Raw genomic sequence first — 20,551 nt, 5'->3', positions numbered from 1 at the left:
TTTTATTATTATTATTAATTAATATTATTGATATTAATAATATTTTCATTGAACTCTACTTGTGTGTATATATGTACATATATGTATACACATACATACATACACACTTATATGTGTGATATGTGTATATGTGTGTCTGTATTTTGCTTCTTTTTATTTCTATGGTTAGAGGGTAGGCTTCATGAACATGGGAATTTTATTTATATTGCTCATTGTTGTAATTCTAGCACCTAGTTCAACACTTTTTTTAAATTATTGTTGTGCTTTGTGGGGGTCCATTGAAGTATTTACAAAGGTTCTTACAGTGTACCAAATATATCAAACTTGAATTCACCCCCTCCACTGCTCTTTTTCATACCTCCTCCCCCAATTCCTGGAACAGTTTCAATATCAGATCTGAAACTCTGAAGTTACTACTGGAAGGAGCAGGAAACTCTCTGGAACTAATAGGTATAGGCAAAGACTTCCTCAATAGAACCCCAGTAGCCCAGCAACTAAGAGAAAGAATGGACAAATGGGACTTCATAAAATTAAAAAGCTTCTGCACAACAAAAGAAATGGTCTCTAAACTGAAGAGACCACCCACAGAGTGGGAGAACATATTTGTCAGCTATACATCAGACAAAGAACTGATAACCAGAATATACAGGGAACTTAAGAAACTAAACTCTCCTAAAATCAATGAACCAATTAAGAAACAGGCAAGTGAACTTAACAGAACTTTCTCAAAAGAAGAAATTCAAATGGCCAAAAAACACATGAAAAAATGCTCACCATCTCTAGCCATAATGGAAATGCAAATCAAAACCACACTAAGATTCCACCTCACTCCTGTTAAAATAGCCATCATCAAAAACACCTCCAACAACATGTTGGCGAGGATGTGGGGAAAAAGGAACCCTGGTACACTGCTGGTGGGAATGTAAGCTGGTGCAACCACTCTGGAAAAAAATTTGGAGGCTTTTTAGAAATCGAAACATAGACCTGCCATATGATCCAGCAATCTCACTCCTGGGGATATACTCAAAGGAATGAGATACAGGTTACTCCAGAGGCACCTGCACACCCATGTTTATTGCAGCACTATTCACAATAGCCAAGTTATGGAAACAGCCAAGATGCCCCATTAATGACAAATGGATTAAGAAAATATGATATTTGTACACAATGGAATTTTATGCAGCCATGAAGAAGAGTGAAATCTTATCATTTGCAGGTAAATGGATGGAACTGGAGAACATCATTCTGAGGAAGGTTAGCCAGGCTCAGAAGACCAAAAATTGTATGTTCTCCCTTATATGCGGACTTTAGATCAAGGGCAAATGCAGCAATGTTGTTGGACTTGGGTCATAAAGGGGAGAGCATATATGGGAGATATGGGAATTGGTAGTAAACCCAAAACATGAAAGTGTTTGATGTCCCCACTCCAGAGGAACTAATACAGAAACCTTAAAGCAACAGAGGTTAACATGAGAAGGGGATCAGGAACCAGTGTAAAGATCAGCTTGAGATGAATCAATTTGGGTTGTAACACATTTGTACACGAAAGCAATGTTAGGAATATTTCTGTATAGCTATCCTTAACTCAACTAGCAAAAATGCTTTGTCTTCCTTATTATGCTTATGTCTTCTCTTCAACAAAATTAGAGATAAGAGCAGAACAGGTTCTGCCTAGAAGTGAGGGGGGAGGGAGAGAGAGAGAGGATGGAGAGGGGGGAGAAATGACCCAAACAATGTATGCACATGTGAATAAATGAATAATTAAAAAATAAATAAACCCCAATACAAAAAAAAGAATGAATACAGAATTTTAAACTGGCTAAAACCACCATAAGAAAGGGACTAAGGTAGAATGAAGAAAAATAGAGGAGATGAACCAATTTGGATGATAATACATATATATATGGAAATATCACAAGGAAACGTCCCATGTAGCTATCTTAAACAAGCAAAAATGTTATTTTTTTCTTTTTTGTTCTATAAAATCAGAGAGCAGGAGGGGAGGGCAGGTCCTGCCTGGGAGGAGGGTGGTAATGGTCGGAGGAAAAAGGTAGTGGAGAAAGGGTGTAGGAGGATAAATATGGTACAAATACTGTGTACGCATGTGTGTAAAAGTAAAAATGGTACCTCTTGAGACTCTTCCAGGAATGAGTAGAGGGGGGAAATAAAGGAGAACAGTGGAGAGGTGAATTCAAGTATAATATATTTGATACATCATAAGAACATTCATAAATGCCATAATGTACCCCCCACCTAGCACAACAGTAAATAAATTAAAAAGACCCATCCTCTAATGTTGAGTTACCCCTGTAGCTCAGATCATATAATGAAAAGCTGTATGATCAGAATCAGTAGTGATCTTTATATCAAGCATCCTCAGTTCTAGCTCTATTTCTACAACTATCTTGTACCACTTTAGACTAGTATTTCTTCCCTATATATAGGTTGCATAATTTATAAATGTGGTTGAGTTTTAATGCCTAATTTATTTTTTATAGTCTATGATTCTCTGAGATTCTTTAGGAACTTAACAATGAGTGTTAGTTTTACTTTGCCTTTTCTTGCATTTTATATTACACCTTTCTAATATTGACAATTATCTGAATTAAATAATGTTTGATGCATACTTCCTTGGATTTTTGATATGGAATTCTAATGCAGGGTCCTGTCTCCTACAGATGATGCCACTTCTATTCCTGCTCATTTTCTTCATGTTCTGATAACAGAGTCCTTGGTTCTTTTATCCTTTCCTCAGAACTGAATACTTTATTTATCACTGTAGTGGAGAAGAATCCAGGAAGAAACACCTTAACAATTCACATATTTTACATCTCACAAAACCTTGGAATACTTACCCTTTCCTATGAAGTGCCTGTACAATCTGCTTCACTCAACTCTACTTACTTCAGTGTATTACATTTTTATTCTCTATGTTTGTATATTTGTGCACACAAATGCTTCCAGTTCTTGATTGCAAACAGCGGGTTTTCTTGAGAAGATTCTCCAGTTCCTATTGGGATTATACCACTCTCGTGTCTCTTACATTCTCAAATAGGTTTACTTTTCTTTATACTACACAAAGTCATTTAACTAGATTAAGACCATTTTGTTTCTAAGAAACATTATTTACTACATATTTCTGAAAGTAAAATAGCTGGAGAACGGTAGGATTTAGCACATAAGATCAAGGTCAGAAGAGAGACTTTATAAGATGTTGGAAGAATGTGAACACCAGTGTTATTTTTTCTTGTGGTGTTTATTTGAAGCTTGGTGCAAATTTTGGCTATATTTGTGCTGAGGATGTCAGCAAATACAAGAACAGTGTGTGCTTTCTCAGATGAGTGACTGCTCAATATGCTGCAGTGATTTTGCTTAAAAAGAAACTTGGAGAAAACAAGGAATAGCCAGAGAATAAAATACACAAGTTACTCTATGGTCTTGTCAATGTACCTCAATTGAAAAGGGAAATTACTGATATAAAAAATCAGTGCTTTTTATTATTTCAAAGCAATTAACAAAAAACTCAAGCAAGTTATTTCAAATCTAATGACACTCTCCATACATGTAATTCTTTGGGATGTTATTGCTGCCATTTTTGCCTTTGCCATAGCATACTAATGATATGCAAATCCAAGAAGTATGGATAATTCTGTAAAATGACCCATTTACCATTTCTATCCTTCCTCCCTTCAGTGGTATGTGAAGGAATAAAGGGGCATGTGCTTGTCCCCCCACCCCCAGTGTTATGTTTAGTCATGGATATACATTAACATCTGTTTCAGTCCTCAGATGATGCAGTCTAAATAAATATTATTTTAAATTGTTACATGAGAAGGTTGATTTTCTCCAAAAATCTCCCAGTTTCAGAATTCATGATATCTGATAACTTTTAGCATCATTACGTACTGTGCACAGAATTAGAATATCAATGCAACATTTCAATGATACAGCCCAGCTAAGGAATACAGTAATGTTGTTTGTATTACCCTTCCTCTCTTTTGCCTTCTTTAGGGCTTCCATACATAAAAATAATTTTAGAACTCTTGGAAGAGAGGCTAAACTTCTAACCCTTTCAAAACTTCCGGTGACTCCACAGTCCTCTCCAATTTGTGCCTTTACTTTCCCTGCAGATTCCAAAGTCTGGAGAAAAATGCATTCAAAATGTTGGTAACACACTATCCTAGAAATTGTGTGTGCTAAGGTTAAGTTACTATATCACTTGCATCCAGAATGCAAATTAATTAGATATAAAAAATAAAAAATATTCTTCTTTCTACACCTCCGCATATGTTTTTTGTGTGTTTGTACACTTAATAATGGATTCATATAATAATTATACAAAGAATTCCTACAAACAAGAAATTAGACAAGATCCAATTAAAAATGGGCAAAAGACTTGGATACACACTTCACAAAAGTGGAAATACTAATGGCTAATGAAACATGAAAAGTTATGCAAATATAATTAATAATTAGAAATAGTCAAATTAAAATCCATAATGACATATCACTATATATGCTAGAGTGGCTGAAATATAAAATATTAACAATACATGTTGGAGAAACTATCGAGCCACTAGATGTCTCATATATTTTGGTGGTAATGTAAAATGGTACAGCTTTATGAGAGAATATATAACTATCTCATGATACAGAAATTCTTCTTTTATTTTCCTAAGAATCATAAAAGATAAACATTCAAACATATCTATGTATATACATATAAACAGATCTGAAATAATATTCATAGTCACTTAAGTTATACAGAAATATGTTGGAAAATACTTACCAGCCCATCAGCAAGAGAAAGAATTTTTAAAAACCTGTTTTATATCTATATAGCAATTACTACTACTCAATAGTCAAAAGGAAGGGACTACTGATATCTGCAACAATATGGGTGAAAGTGAAAAACATTACACTCATTGAAAATAGCCAAACCTTAAACATTCATCACTGCATGATTCTATTTCTTGAATTTTTATTATAGGAGAAACAAATCTATAGAGATACAAGTTAGAAAAGTGATTGCCTCTGGGAGGTGCTGAGGGACAGATAAGAAAGGGACATATATGAATTTTTTATGGTGATGGCAATGCTCTACATCTTGATTTGGGATATTGGATTCAGGTGTAGATATTTGTCAAAACTAATCAAAGTATACCTTTAACATCTGTGCATTTTGCTGAACGTAATCATAACTCTATAAACATTTAAAAAAGAATTGTCATAGCCAAATTTGATCAGATACTAGCCTGAACTAATTTTAGATACTTATTTCCATTTCTAAATCTACACACAGTGGCCTTGCTAATTTCTAGCTAAAATTAACCCCGAAATATGGCAGTCACACAGAAGAGTAAACAGCCAATTGTAATATGGAAATGTGAAGAAACTGCTTTTCATGTACACTTGGAAACATTGCATATAATTAAAGTAGAACTGGAAAATACATCATTTAGATATTTTAGTTTTGATAAATACTGCAGATAAAATGTTAACATTCTTGTTCAATAGCAAAATACTTTTTCTAGAAGTACACTAAAATCCAAGAGAATTTTCTAAATTTTTTTTAAAATGTAAATGCATTTCTCCAGTGTCTGCTCCAGAGGTGAGTTGACATTCTCCATTCTGCAGACAAATTTTTTTGCTACTTATGCAATGTTACTTTCCCTTTTAACTATAATAAAGTTCCACCAAACACTTCACATTATAGGGGCACATAATATATGTGACAAACAAAATCAGAGTTATCTGGTGGAAGAATATTCAAGAAGTCTTTGGTTCATCATTAGTGTTTCTTCCATCAGTTGATCCTGAAGACAGTCATTTCTTTTCTCATGTTTAAGGCACAATTTAAAAGTGACTGAGTAGTTTAAAATGACTAATGAAATGACCATTTCTTTGGGAATAAAAACTACAAATTGGAGCTATGAAAGCTACTCAGCTATTAGAACCATCACCAGGGTTAAAAATATGTATGTGAGGCTTGCACATCATGCAATAGCACATTAAAGAACAGGAATAAAGACAGAGACTTGAGGTAGAAATAACAAAAAGAGAGGTGACAGAGATAAACATAATAGGAAGCTTCTAGTGGTAAGATTATTAGTGGTAGTAATTACTGAGGAAGTACTAATATCTTAAATTTTAGCTTTTCTGAAGATAATGTTTTCTTTTTTTTTCAGAGTCTCAACCTAGAAGATTTTATATACACTAGCCTTTGATTCCATGGGAGAGAAATCATCAGTAAATTCTAAGAACAAAATCCACTGGTAGTTTGGCCTTCAGAATACTTAATTCTCCCGAGAGTGACTATTGTAGTCTGAGAAAAATGGATAAGGTACACCACAAGTTGAAAATAGGTAGGAGACTTCTGAAAGCTAAAAGTGACAATGGGTAGATGAATAAAGAATAAATTGTCAAGTTTATAAAGACTGTCCTGACAGCTTTAGAGGTAAGCATGTCTTTCTGAGCAGCCTCTTTTCTAGTTCCTGAGAGGGGGAACCACACTGGGTCAAACTACAGCCAGAATTTACTATGCCAACCACTTTCACTGTTGGTTACATTACTAGAGAAGCAGATGACAGTTCAAGTCCCACAACTATTCTTTATTATGTGACTAGGGGAAATTTTTTATTAATCCTCTCTGAGCCCCAAATTTCTTATTTTTGAAATGGGAATCATGAGCAAAATCACTAAGCCAACTTAACTTAGTAAAGTGACCACTAAGAGGATTAAATGGAAAAATAATGTAAAGCACTTAACTAATGCATAGCACAGAATATCAGATATCATTTATTAAAATCAGAATATTACTAAATGAATGCACATTTTAAAATGTCTTTGTTAGTCTCTGAGGCAAGAAGAGTTAAGCCCATTAGTGATGTCATAGCATATTAAGTAAGCATCTGTATTATCTTCCCAGGTGGAAAGTTTATCTTTATGGAAACTAAAGGAATAATAAAATATTCAGAAACTACTTGATCTCCTCAGGGTGTATTTTTCTGGAGTGTAAGACTCACCTTAACCATGATCACAATCATATTCTCAACAAATATTATCTGACCATGTACTAACACTATTGATACTCTTCTAAGACCTATGCATATAATAAATTGTGTAGTGCCCCGAGGAGTTTAAAATTTTCATAAACTTTATAGAGAAGCTAATCATTGAACTGGTCTTTAAAGAAAGAGTTTGACAGACAAATAACAATAGAGAAAGGATTGTTTTTCTAAGTTAGCATGTGTTTATTAGAGTCCATACAATTTTTTAGGTAGTGCAACCTCACAGATAGCATAAGTAGTGGTGGTTGTTTCTTTAGAGCATGCATGTACATGTACCTGACTCTGCGGTGGTTTCATCCACAATATTTTAGATAATTTTCCAGGGAACTACTATATTTAACATTGTCTATTCTTTTTCTAGGAGATGTTCTTTCTTCTCTAAATTTCCTTCTATATTAACTAGTCACAGTTGAACTCTGAGGATGTACAGAGGGGTGAGAATGTGATACTAAATTTCTGATGTAACATTGAAGAAGTTGTAGAGTATTATTTCCTAGAAAGGTAGCCAATCTGGTGGGTGAAACTGAACAACTTCTAAATTGTTGTAAAAATATGAAGAATGCATTATCTGTCACAGATTATGGAGTAGATCTTGAATTTCAGAGATAATCTCTACCTTTTATGTAAATGTGAAGTTGAATCAGCAGGTGCTCCTAAAGCCTATTCATTGGAATTCACTAGTGAAATAATAACCTGGGTCAGAGTTCAGTGGGGAGATTTAGTTTGTTTTTGGTTATACCTATCAGGAAAAGAGTACTACAAGTATACCTGCCACATGGAGCTGGAGTGGGACAGAAGTTATGAGCAGGTCTCTTGCTATTGTTACCAAGAATAAATGCTTTTCCATTTGATCTATGCCCTTAAGACAATTTTTTAGAGTCTTTAAACATTTTTTTCTCTTCTTTAAAAGTAATTCTACCACTTAAAAAGTTGTTATTGGGAGGGAGGGCACATTTATTTCTACACTCTACCTTCCTGAATGGGCTACGCTTTAACATATTTTCTCTAGGGAATATTCAGAAAATTGGACATGCAAAAATGATTGAATTAATTTTATCCTATAAATAAAAACAAATGATTTAAATAGGTATATTACCTCTCATATTTGAAAAACATGTTATCTACAAATATGACAGCAAAGAAGATGTGATTAAGGGAGGAAAAGGAAGTATCCCTGGAAGAGTTATGTGCCGTTTTCCAAGTGAAGAAAGGTATTAGCAGGGCATAACAGGCAAAGAATAGAACATATATGAAGGCAGAGAAATATGAGATATGACAAGGTAAAATGAAAACCATAAGCAGTTGACTATTTTTGAAATATTAAATATCAGAAATAGTACTCTTTTTGAAACAAAAAATATAGGAAATTGTGGCAATACCTGCATTAGAAATGTAGGCATGGACTAATACAAAGCATGTTAAGGAATTGAAATATTATGTAAATGGCAAAAGGGAGTCATTAAATGGATTTAAGGAGATGGTTGATACAATACACATTAGCTTTTTAAAAGGATCAATTTAGCTATGCAGTAAAGCAAGGGTAACAATGCTACTAAACACATGTCAAATGCTCTTTTCTATAAATAAAGTTTTATCCACATGCCACTGTGTTTACATATTATTTATACCGGCTTTCATACCTCAAGTCAGAGTTGAGCAGTTACAGAAGAGTCTATATGGTGTTCAAAGCCTAAAATACTTACTGTTTGACCCTTCACAAAATACATACAGATAGTTTGGAGACAGCCAAAGCTTTTCATAAGTACATATGACACAATGTTGCTGTAATAGTTCCAGCAAGAAATAATGGAAGCAAAACTTCATTAATTTTTTAAATGAAGATAAAGGGAAATTTTCTAAATTTATTTTTAAATTTACTTATTTTTAAATTGTCATGTAAAATTGCATGCGTTTATTATGTATAACATAATAAACGCATAAATCATTAGTGATTAAGGTTTTTGCTTCTTCTGTATTTTCTTTTCATTGTGATTTCAGAATTAAGAGCTTGTAAGTTATGTTAGTTAAATATATATTAATATTAAATTCTCTAATTTTAACAGTGACTGTATGAAGATGTTGGATACAAAGACCTTATATGAAAGAACTTTATGAAGTTCTCTTTAGTGGCAAATAATGTTAGTATGCCGAAGAGCTATAATTCACTAGAAATGCACTGTTATGTCTTACGTAGGATAAAAAAATTTTCAGGGTACTTCTTTCTTTTATAACAAATCTTAAAATTAAATCTCTTCATATTCTTGGCCCTTGAATTTACCTATTTGAAGAAAGTATGTATTCTCCATTTCTCTTAGATCAAACAATACTCCCCCCTCTCCTTCACACAAACACAATACTACCAAAGTGACACTGGGCAATGCCTAGTATTGTGTTATGAATAATTAAGATTTTTTTCTCAATTAATATACCTTTTTTGGGCCTGTTAGCTCGAAAATTTCCCTTGTTTTTCTTTGAAATCCTAATTTACATTGGAAAAAATTTGTGTTTTATGAATAATAGATTTGTGTCACATGCAAAAATGAGGCAATAATTATGCCAAAATTTTGGTGCAGCTATTTGTGGGGAAAAATCAGGTCCTAATGTGCTGCCTCAGAATCTTTTAGACTATTTTCCTGCTTGGGAACCTCTGAGGACCATGCACTATTTATTATATATGGTTCCAATGTGGAATAAAAGTTATAGTGAAACTCAGCAGACAAATAAAGCATTCCCAAGATTAAGCAATGTACATTAATATTATAGACAATTTTAAATAATTAGTAACTTAAGGATTTGCTTAGTACCAACTTACTGATACCTCTCATTCTTTTGCAAAAACATTATCTCTATAAAGTGCAACTCATATCAACAACGACACTAATAAGGTACAGAGAGTTTTGAGAACACTTTTTTTGTTGTGTGGAACTAAAGCATAGTTAGTCTAGAAATAGCCCCAAAGTTAACATCTGATTAAAATGTATAATTTACATGAGGAAAAACACTCAGGAGGCAGCGAGAGTATACTATTTTGTTCTATGTGTATGAAGAACTTTTTCGTCCCTATTTCTGTGAAGTACTTAAAGATGGATGGTCTCTCCATATCTGGCTTCTCTTTAGCTCCATTGCTAGCTCATGTTTACAGCAATTAGCTGAACATTTGTCAGTAAGATGGTGTTATGACCAGGAAATGTCATACCAAGATTTATCTTAAAATTTACATATCGTTTTCTAACTTAGAAATAACCAAATCACCACATGGTGTATTTTATCCTGTGTCTAAATAAAGTACTCTTTGATTATCTGTTGTGACATAACAGTATGAAGGATATAAGGAGGTCAAAATTCACACTACTTTGCTTTTCTGGAGCACATTATCTAGATGGGGGTTCATAACCTCACAGAAATCAGGAAACAAGAAATAGATAATAAATCAATGAATAGGGTATGATACATACTTTAGCTATTTACCAATCAAACAATATGCAATTAATTGTCCACTATGTGACTATCTGAAAATTCAATGGGAATTCAGAAAATTTGAGATCAATAAGGTCTTAAGGCTCACAAAGGAGGATTTGATTTAACAATTGGAAAGTTCTGTAACTCTGGAAAATTGTAGGATATTTTAGGAGATATAAGAGAAGGCATTTTGTAGTGAGAAGTGACATATGAAACTGGGAAAACAATTTTAGTATTACTGCTTTCATAATGCAGAAGTTCTGAGATGATAAATCAATTTTCTCCTAGAATTTGTTAATTGAGCATAATGAACATATATAAATCCTACCAATTTTCAAAGCAGCTATTACATCCTAAGCACTATGTTCAGACCAAGTGAAAAAAATCACACTGACACAAAGAAAGTAATATCCATACATATATAACTTCTTGAATTAACTTAGAAGGTAACACACATGTACAGGAAATCAATGCTAGTCAACTCCCTGTATAGCTATCCTTATCTCAACTAGCAAAAACCCTTGGTCCTTCCTATTATTGCTTATATTCTCTCCTCAACAAAATTAAAGATAAGGGCAAAATAGTTTCTGCCGGGTAGCCAGGGGTAAGGGGGGGTAAGGGAGGGAGCAGGAGGGGTAAGGAGGGGGCAGGTAGAAGGGGGGAGAAATGGCCCAAACATTGTATGCACGTATAAATAAAATAAAAATTTAAAAATATATTTATAACTTCTCTGAAGATTGATTTAATGTGCCTTTCAGGTGTATTTTTGGACTAGAAGCATCAAAGTGCTATGTTTAGAGTAAAACATAGCATAAGATCCCACTCCATCCCATTTCTAATTTTCTCTCTGCAGAAGCATCCCCTTTCAGCTCTTTAAGCTGATTCTTCTAGTACATTTTTCTAAATAACTTGTTCATACAAATATTTCTTGCTTGATAATTTTTATACATTAAGTGCTGACTTATTTATATCTTGCTCCAGCTCTTCAACCCAAAGAAGAGTCCAAAGTAAAGATCTTCATTGGAAAATAGTCTTATTTAACAGAACTAGGAAGAATGAAATATGAAAGAAGTAAAAACCACTTCAAATATGTGTTACTATCCTTTGTTGTGTGTAGAACTACATTTCTATTCCACTGGAACTCTTTGAGAATCTATGTAGATTGCATTGCAGAACTTTCTACCTATAATACAAAATAGGGCAGCAAATATTTGTCACCTTTCATTCTTCACTAGTCGAAAACTGTCCATGGGAGATTAAGTCCCTAGCATTTGTTTGCACACATGGAAATTTCTTAAAATACATTTGGGCAAAGACGAGCTCCAGAACAGATAAAGGAGATAAAGTGGCACAGTAATCATTGAGGAAAGACTCTGTGAAGTTACACCAGTATTAAGTTGATTGCTATAACACTGGACAAAGTAAAATTTGTACCAGAGCTGTGTGAGGAAAGACAAAAGACAGGTGGAATGCAATCCTTCTTTTACACTCTTCAGATCTGCATATGTTCCCAATTAAACCCAATCCATCATAAAACTTTCAAGAAAATAATCTGTTTCAGTATCTTCCAAAGACTTATCCAAGAGGGTTACTATAAAAATTTAACATTCCCACTATTCCAGCTTTCCCAAGGCAATAATTGGCATTTACTATTTTTTCCTCCACCACACATTCTATATTTCCATCATCCTGTGGCAGCACTTCAAAAAGTGTTGTTTGCTTATTTGGGATCAAAACCCACGCCTTTACCTATCAGAGTTCTTGGGAAATTGTTCCTTAAACCCTGTTGGACCATGGTTACTACAACTTTACCATTTTGTAAAAATAAAGAGAGAGAGAGAGAGAGAAGAGCAAAGTTACCTCCATGAATCCCCTTGATACTTAACAAATTCCTTCTTTCCTGTCTCTATTTTTTAAATGCTTATAAAGTTTTTATTTGCCTACAAATAAAAAAAGAGCACTCCACATCATGTACACAGATGAATAAGAGGCCAGGTGTAAGACCTTACACAATGGCAAGAACTGTGGGCAATCAGAGACTATTGACCCTGTCGCAATGAGAGTAACAGCAACAGTATGGTTACAATTCATTCTTGCCTATCTCTTATAGCAGCAACTTGGAAGTTTTTTTGTTTATTTTTTCCTTTATTATTGTTCTGGGAGGGAGTACATTGTAGCATTTACAAAGACTCTTAAAATGTATCAAATATATCACACTTCAATTCACCCCCCTGCACTACTTTCCTTTATCCCCACTTCCTCCATCCTGGAATAGTTTCAACAGGTATCATTTTTGCATTTACACACATGTGGTACACATTTTTGCACTGTATTCACCCTGCTGCCCTCTTTCCCTGCCACCTCTTCCTCCCACTAGTACCAATCAAGTTCAATAACTTCTACCCATATAGTAATTCCTTTAATTTCCTGTTAGCCTTCATGTATAATGAGGCTAAAATATTAAGTAGTCATGACTTCATGTTTAGTGAAAATTTCATTACATGTCCTGTTTGCAAAATTTTATTCAAGTTTGACATGATATAAATCACAAATTCCTTGAGTGCATTATTTGACTTCTTGATGAGAAAAGCTAGTCCTACTTCCACTCCATGTTACCCAATATTTTAGCTACTAGGAGCATAGAAACACATATTTTTTATTCGGTCAGAACAAATAGTGTATCCTGGAGGAAAGTGCTCCAACCCTGCATGAGTTTTTCCCATAAGTGAACCTTTAATAGGACACTTCTTTGTTCCGTTAGGCTAGCTGCTTCTATGTGAGGAGGCAAAATTGTATTTCCAACAGACTGTGTAGGCAGGTATCCTTTGTTATAACTTTTTTCACTGTAATATAGATGCTTTGGACTGAAATACTAATGTACAGTATACTACACTGGTAAATCAGGCATTCTTTAAGCCTTTGTATTGGTGTAAATATGTGCAGATGCAAAAAAAAGAGAAGGAATATAGCATTCGCAAAAGGAATGAATACAATAACCAACAGGAAAGAATTGCTGTTTTCTTTCAGGTGAAAAGTGGTATAATAGATACAACATCAAGTACCTTTCTGATATCCTTAATAAATGATATCAAATTAAGTTCTCAATATTTTTCCTTAAATCTTGCACATCGTTACTGGCATATTTAGATCAGCATTTAGGTAGAAATGTTCTATTATGGGATATATGTAATCTCACAAATACCCAGGTGTGAAAGGCTTGGTCCCCAGGGTAGCACTATTGGAAAGTGTAGTGTACCTTTAGAAGGTGGGGCCTAGGAGGGATTACATAACCTTAGTATCTTTCTCTTCCTTTTGATTTCCTAGATGATGAGGTGAGTGGCTTTGTACTATCAAATGCTCTTCAAATGATAGATCGCCTCACCATAAGCCTAAAGAAATGGGGCCAATTGATCATGGCTGGAGCCTCTAAAACCATGACCCAAAATAAAACTTTTGTCTTTACAAGTTAATGATCTCACATATTTCATTATAGTAACATGAAGTTAACTAACAAAAACAATAACCTCTCTATATACCACATGACTGCCCCACTCATGGGCCCAGTAAATAAGGACTGGGGTGGCTGAGGAGAATAAAGGACACATGAATAATCATTCTTTTATACAAGTTGTTATATGAGCTCACTTCTACTTTATGCTTTTTATAGTAAAAGAAATGTTTTCTAAGTTGAAGAGGCTGCCCACAGAATGGGAAAAATGTTTACTAGCTATATATCAGGCAAGGGACTGATAACCAGAATATGCAGGGAGCTCAACAAACTAAACTCCCCCCAAATCAATGAGCCAATGAAGGAATGGGCAAATGAATTGAACAGAGCCTTTACAAAGGAAGAACTCCAAATGGCTAAAAAAATACATGAAAAAATGCTCACCATCCCTGGCCATAATGGAAATGCAAATCAAAACCACACTAAGATTCCACATCATTCCTGTTAGAATAGCTACCATCAAGAACACAAACAACAAATGTTGGTGAGGATGCAGGGAAAAAAGAACCCTCATACACTGCTGGTGGGAATGTAAGCTAGTACAACCACTTTGGAATACAATATGGAGGCTTCTTAAAAATCTAAACATAGATCTGCCGTATGATCCAGCAATACCACTCCTAGGGATATACCTAAAGGAATGTGACTCAGGTTATTTCAAAGGCACCTGCATGGGTATGCTTATTGCAGCACTATTCACAATAAATAAGCTATGGAAACAGCCAAGATGGCCCACAACTGATGAATTGTTTAAGAAAATGTAGCATTTATATACAATGGAATTTATTTTTTATTTTAGCTCATAAAATGTGAAAGTTGTACATGTCAATTCATGCATATGTTGTGTAATGTTTAAATCTGATTATACATATTTACTTCTTCAAATATTATTTCTTGTGAAAACTACTAAAATTCTTTTAATAACCTTTTGAAATGTACAGTACATTATAGTTATTTATATTCTCTATGCAGTGCAATAGCACACCAGTCATCAGCGGTTTTGAATTCAATTCCTAATCTATATTACAGAATCCATGTCTGCTTTCTCAACTTTTGGCAAGCCTAGCTCTTCTGTGTGATGTCAAGGATGGGGAAAGCAATTCCCACTTGATCTTAGCCAAAATGCTGAGAACAGATTGGTAGCAATTCAATCAATATGCTCCTACAACAGAGTGAGCCTTCACCTGTTCTAACACTGGGCCTTTATTGTGCAGTAATATAAGAATAGATTTGACAATGTGTATTTATTTATATGATTGATTATTAATAACTAAGGATTTCTTTTTTTCCCTCCATTTCAGATTTAATTTTCCCTAAGGCCTTTCTCTTTATATTCAAAAGATTTCTCTCTATCCCAACCATTTTATTCAACAAAGGAATCTAATCAACAGTCCAAACAGTGTCAGCTTAGCAACTATAGGGTAGACTGTCACTGAGTTTCCCACATAATTTCCTAAATATGTTCTTAATATACCTGAACCCAGAGTTTCTCTGATTAGTAACACTATTATATAATGTCTAGACTCTTGGCCATTTAATTGAAGAAAAATATTTGCACATGTTGAATATATTCCCTTTCAATCCACCCTTTTGTTTTTCCACCTTTAGTATTTATACCACCACTTTTGGAGGTATCAAGCTTCTCAGATTACTGAAACTTTTTAAGGCTCGGTGGACTTATTTATTGTTGCCATCCCTCTCATACACTCCACTGAAATCTTTGCCTCATCCTATCCATCTCTCTCTCTCTCTCTCTCTCTCTCTCTCTCTCTCTCTCTCTCTCTCTCTTTCTCTCTCTCTTTCTGTCTTTCTCTCTCTCTCTGTCTCTCTCTGTCTCTTTCTTTCTCTCTCCCAATGTTTTAATGTCTCTTTTGTTTCTTTATTTCCAGTTTACTCATGTTTGAGGACAGAGTGAGCAGAGGCAAGTATTTGCATTCTGCCAACATATTACTCTAAAGAGCTCAAATACATTTTACCTATTGCCTGAAGAAAATGGCCACATCAGATATTTCATTTTAGATATTTAATCAGATATTTCATTTTTAGAGTTGGACATATAATTTTCTAACCTCTCCAGTGACTCACTATACTAAATTAATGTGATCTTACTGTGACATCTCTCATTTCACTTGCACTTAGGGTTGATTTAACAAATCTAGCTGGCTATGTTGTTATCCACTTCCTTCAGTATAGCAACAAGTGAGTTAATTTCTGTTCTAAACATACAACCTTCTCAGACACAGCAGGACCATTCTTCATGCCAAGTATTCATAAGTAAATATATTCCTGCTTGATTAAGTTTCCAACAGACTCAATATCCTACCTACAACTTTTTCATCAGTCTGCATACTTTCAATGTTGGTTAATCTTTTGATGGAAGTTTTAAAGTGCACAGTTCATAACAATTCCATATGCTTACATTTAAATATTCTATAGCCATTATCTTTATAAAAACACACAATTTGTGTCACTAGTCATAAATATAGCAGGCACAAGAAAGTAGATCAGATAAGAAAAACAGTCAAACTCAGTTGAACCTTTTCAACAAGATTGAGTTCAATTTTTAGAAAAAACATATTTTGGCTTTTTGTTTACACTATTTAACATCATCCTTTCTTTTAAATCTTATCTTCTCACTGTTCCTCTTCAACTATACTCTATCAAACTTATAAATATATTTTATTTATATCTGTTTTATAACATCCCAACTCCATATTTCTCTCCCATCATTTACTAGATATGCATCTAACAACATCTTATCCAAATAAAACTTTTTTCATTTGCTAAGATCCAATTGAATTCTCACTCAATGCTGTTTCTTCATTCATCTATCAAGTGACACCAACTTTTTCTGACTTTCCATGGTGCCATTTCTATATGATTTTCACAGCTCCTATCTTGTAGTTTATTCATATGTATGCTGTATATTTCTTATTAAGAACAGCTGAAACAGTGTAAGTAGAATTATTAAAAGTTTGAGTGATGAGATCATATAAATACATTTTGAATTCTAATGCTGTCATTCACTAATTATATGAGGGTTCATTATGAGCATCAAATTCAATATTTATAAAGGAGAAATGATATCTGTTTTGTAGGATCGCTTCTATGATTAAATGTGATTATACACTTAATGTGCCTAATAAATCTACATTACAAAGGTAATGGTGGTTATAACTTATTTACTCTAGAATTTAACAGGCCACACATGGAATCATGTCTGTTTTACTTTATATTTCTTTTGTATCACCTAGCACTGAATTTGAATGTCACTTGCCAAATGAATAAATTCCTAATAAATGCCTTTACCCTGTAATATTTGATAGACTACTTATACAATATTTCAAAGATGTTTTAAGTAAAACCATAGACTCCTAGTCAGAAACAACAATCACTAATGGAGGACTCCATGACTCTATACTCTAACATTTACCTATATGTTATGTTTCTTTCCTGCAATATCCTGGCAAGTTGTTCCAGGAGGACTCAAAAGAATTGCTTTCCATATATTCAAGGCATTTGTGATAAGAAAAGAAATCCCAAATAAATGTAATCCTATTAAAATGAGGAAATATCCTTTATTTCTCCTTTCAAAATCAAATCCTTAATATGCTTCAACAATAGACACTTCAAGAATTTTCACTGAAGAAGGGAAGATATGGAACAAATTCACACTCTCAGACACTATTAGCAGATGTCCAGAGCATGTGCTGTGATTCCCTAGGCTGGCAGTTTGCACTTCCTAACTCTGCCAGAGAACAACTACGCATAGTTGTTATGCATATTGAAGCTAGATTGTTTTTCTTTGGTGCAAATACCCTCCATTGAACTAAGTCCCAACCAAGGTTATCATGTATAATTTTCCCAACACTCAACATTGTTATTTTTTGTATTAGAAATGCTTCTAATAAGCACATGTTAAATAATGACTTGTCATTTAGTGATTCATGAGTCAAATATATAAAAATATATATGATAAATATCATCAGATTTTAGGCCTAAACTTAGGGCACAATCAATCCTATACAATTGTCTGTATTTTAAATTTTTACTAGTTGTATTTAAAGCACAATTGCATCTTTATCAAGAAATAAGGTAATACTATTAAGTACATTTCTCCTTCTGCAATCCTCCATTAAGTACTACATTATAGTTGTGATTATACAAAGAAAACAAAATCAAATGAAATAACATGGGTGCTAATTGTAAGAATGGTGAAAAACCCCTTTGCATCAAATTATCAACACATCCTTTTGATCCAAAATTTCATATTTATTTGCATGTATATAATAGCGGTGGGTATGATCAACTTGTTCATCAAATCTCAAAATACTGAAAAAAAGGAATCTTTCTAAATGTTAAAATACATTTCAACAAAGCAAGAGTCACTGTAAGAAAGTCCTGTGAATTCTGCTTCCTGAATATTTTTCACCTTTATTCCTTTATAAACATTTTCAGATTCTATTCTTTTTAAATATATTGTATTTTCACAAATCATTATTGTATGAATTTGAGGGGAAAGAGTAATCATATGATTTTGTGCCAGTTCATTTTCTGGCACAAAAATATATTAAATAAGTTTTTGATCAGTATGCCTAATGCTTAATGTGCTAGAGACCAGGATAAATAAGGATTGGGGATTTATGACTATAGCTAAACCCCATTATAATCTCCTTTATCCTCACTTGACTAATAAATGTAGCTATAATATGTTGACTACATGTATCCTATACTATGTTCAGATGTTAGAAAACAAAGCAAAAAAACCCATCTGCTAAATTTTTTATCTTTTGATTTCATTTAACATTTGGAGAAAACAGGAAAGATATGGGTGAAACGTAAGAAGCTGTATGTAAAATCTGCAGAGAAATATTTTTTTGGTGCACTTTGAATTAGGTGTGAAAAGGACTCTTAGACTTCTTTGTAATGAACAATATTTGAAAGACAAGATGATCGCAGTCCTTGTAATGAAACTGAAGTTCAGTGACCTGCAAGAGGCCTATTCAATTCTGCCTAGAAAGCATATTACTTTGTTAGTTAACAGAATGTAGAAACTAATAGCCAGTTCATATTTCTGGTCTTTAAGAAGCGTTCCAATTGCAGCTGTAATGTTAAGGCATGTATTTGTCACAAATAAATTTCAGAATTCTTCTTGTTGCATTGTATTATCTAACTTTATAGTTTAGGAAGATAGTGAGCCATAATTGCAGTGAATTATTGTTACAAGTTGCAATTTTCAGAAGACAAACTACAAAGTTATGGCTTCAAAACAAATGGTTTTCTTCTATCTATATAAATTTAATAGTCAATTTAAGTGGTACTTTTGATGTTTCAGAGAAGCAACTTGATGCTATGAGTTCTTAAAATGCTACAAATATGGTTTATATTACCATCAAGTTTAATATATCCAAAAAACTTCTAGAACCACTTCCTCCAATCATATGGTATAAATATAAATAGTTCAATCAGTGATATTGATCATCACCATCACCACCACCATCATTATTTATTAAAATCACTCCTATCATCTTTCTATACAATATAAGATTTAAATACATTGTTTACTAATATGCAAAAGTCTAGCTGGTGGAGTGGCTCAAGTGGTAGAGCACCTGCATAGCAAGTGTGAGGCCCTGAGTTCAAACCCCAGGGCCACCAAAAAAAAAAAAAAGACAAAAGTCTATAAGGTTTTAAAATCATGTTAGTTTTCATTGAGGTTTTCTTTAAGAGGCACAAATGTCTCCTTCAAAAACATTGCCTTTGTAGGTAATTATTTTACCTAACATTCCTGTAGGCACACTAGTTATCCATCATAAATGCACCATGTAAAATTGTTTGTGACCGAAGTCATCTCAAGTTGTGGGATTTGAAGTTCAAGTCCTAAATTTGTTAATATCTCCTGTTGAATAAATTTCTTTCTTCAGTTGGCAGTAAGTATATTACAGGAAGTATACCTGGAAAAAATTTTAGTTATCATAAATTCAAGAAATTCAATTTATTGAGTAAGATAGATAATAATCTAATATACAAAATTTAAGTATGCTACCATGCTCAAAGTTCTGCCAAACCTATTAACTCTTTCAGCTTTTCTAAAATTTAATCTTGTGCAATGATCTGAGAATGAAATAAAATGAAAAATATAAAACATCAGCATAAGTACTGGGATATGAAAATACGCTTCAGATAAAAAGGTTACTCCAAGAATTCATATATGTGACAGAGGAGGACTCGGGTCAATTAATTTGATACCAATGTACTCCTATTAAAATATTTAATGTTTAAAAGATTGAAACTCTCATGCATTACTGGCAGAAATGCAACAAGATACCAGAATTTTAAAAACATCTTGTCAAGAATGTGCTTACCATATGTCATGAAATTTCACTACAAAGAATTTACCTAAGAGAAATTAAATTGCATGTCCACATTTGCTTGTATACAAATGCTCATAGTGGAGTCATAATACTCAAAAACTCAAAACAAATGTGATAAGAAAATTATGATATACAAAGGA

This window comes from Castor canadensis, chromosome X, assembly GCF_047511655.1.
Source record: "Castor canadensis chromosome X, mCasCan1.hap1v2, whole genome shotgun sequence".
NCBI classification, from domain to species: Eukaryota; Metazoa; Chordata; class Mammalia; order Rodentia; family Castoridae; genus Castor; species Castor canadensis.
This window is presented reverse-complemented; position numbering follows the sequence as displayed.